The sequence below is a fragment of the Nannospalax galili genome, unplaced genomic scaffold (genome assembly GCF_000622305.1).
Source record: "Nannospalax galili isolate Female #2095 unplaced genomic scaffold, S.galili_v1.0 scaffold579, whole genome shotgun sequence".
NCBI classification, from domain to species: Eukaryota; Metazoa; Chordata; class Mammalia; order Rodentia; family Spalacidae; genus Nannospalax; species Nannospalax galili.
In genome coordinates, this window is record NW_008344599.1 from 217,961 (window position 1) to 220,347 (window position 2,387).

The window sequence follows — 2,387 nt, forward strand, 5'->3', positions numbered from 1 at the left end:
GTCAGTATTCTCTTATCTTGGTTCTTATTTCCTTTATAGCTGAAGGACTCTCATTTCAAATAAGGCCATATTCTAATAGTCCGAGGAGATAAGAATTTGAGATGGGACACTACTGAATTCACTACAAGGTCTCAGATCTTATATCTACACTATCTCTGATTCAATGCATACTATCATTGATTTTATATTGCGCTAAGTAGTCTAATACCTTGAATTACCTTTTAAAATATATATTTATATAAGTATATATATGCATATATACTGTTATATATATATTAATATATATATATATGGCTGGAGAGGTGGCTACCCAGGTTCAATTCCCAGCACCTACATGGCAGATCTGTCATCCTCTTCTGACCTTTGCAGGGCACTACATACATACCAGTAAACATACTGACAATCAAAACACTTGTACAAATAAAAATAAATAAATAGTATATATTTATACTATATATTTACTATGTTCATAAGTGTTTTGCCTGCATGTATACAGGTGTACCATGTGTGTACAATACCTGTGGAGGCCAGTATATGGCTCTAATTCCCTGAAACTGGAGTTACAGAGGGTTGTTAGCCACCACGTAGGTGCTGGAAACCGGACTTGAGTCCTCTGCAATAGCAGTCAGTAGACTTAACTTCTGAGCCATCTCTCAACTCCCCCCACCCCATTATCTTGATGTCTATTTGCAGAGAGGAGCATGAGACATGAAGCAGAGATTCCACAAGGTAAGGCTAGAAGGGGGTTCATTCTGGAAATGAGAGGATGGGCAAAATAAACATGAACATAAGTGTTGGAAGAGAGGGGCTTGATACAAGCACACTGAAACATGCCTTCAGTAGATAAAGCTATATGACTCAAAGACGCACATCATTCTCGAAAACCTTAATTTATGTCATTTCAATTTCTATGATATTAACTCCCTGTGTGGCTGATTTAAAGCTCCCATGGTGATGACACTGAGTACAGAGCTAGGAAGACAGGTGCAGCAGTATTCATGATCCAATCCTTCTTTCCCATCATAGAGATTCAAGAGGCATTCATGACATAAAAGCTTAGGTGATGGTAGCATCATAAGATAATTAGGGAGTAATGAGTTTTGAGGTTTGTATTTGCTTTGCATTAAGTATAATTCATTTATTCTAAGTTTATAAAAATCTAACATATATAAATACCTTGGAACACACATTCCAGTAGCTGTATAATTTGAGGACACAACATGTCTTTAATGTAGGCTTGAGTTGTTCGTTTCCCATTTATAAAGTATATACAATTTAACAGTGACCAAGTTTAGCAATCAACTCACAGGACTGTTGAAAATTTAACAAGTTAACTGGGCATGATGGCTCACATCTGTAAAACCAGAATTTGGAAGGCAGAGACAGGAGGACTGTGAGTTTGAGATCAGCCTGGGTTTAATAGCCAAACATTGTTTCAAAAACAAAAACCAAAAATAATCAATTAGCTCTCATGACTTGGAATGTCCCAAGTCCAAATCACTACTGTGAAGCTGGATATTGGGAGAAGGAACAGGAAAAACAAGGAGGAACAAGAACCAGTTCCTTATCATCCGCTCTTTCTACCCTGCAGCCTTTGAGGAGGTCAAGAGAAAGCTACCTGTGCCCTATAATGGGCTTTAAAAACATTAACCTGGGCACCAACAAGATGACCCAATGGGTAAATGTATTTGTCATTCCCAGGAGCCCACGTGGTGGAAGGACAGACCTGACTTTGAAAGGTTGTCCTCTGACATCCACAGGCACACCATGGTACACACACACACACACACACACACACACACACACACACACCCTGACACACACACACACACACACACACACACACACACACACACACACACACTCACACACATACACATACACATGCACACTTTCACATGCCCACACCCAGTTAACTTGGCCTTTCAGAGTCTCCTTCTGAGCACTGATCGTAGGAGTTTTTAGTGTCTTACTTTAAAATAGTTTCATTTTCCCATTCTGTCTCCCTAAAGAAACTGAGACACAAGTTCTAAATTAAAGGCAGTTTCTTGGACTCACTCTGTGTCACACTGTGCCCAGCAGGGAAATGGGCTTTTGGCCAATGGTCTGCTCTTCCTCACCCCCCATCACTCTGTGACTGTGGCACAGGTCTGACTTGCAGAGGTGTTCAATGAAATTGTGGAGCAAATCAAAAGAGCTCTATCATCTCACTGAAAGTCAGTTACAAAAATTCAGCTCGGAATTACCAAGGCTGTGGATGGTCTCTCCAAAGTCCATCTTTTCTTAGCACCCAAGAAGAGTTACCAGAGAGAACTGCTCAGAGAACTGTGTCACCCATTTCCTGGAAACAACTAAGGAAAGGAGAGTGCGGGGGGGGGGGGGGGCCA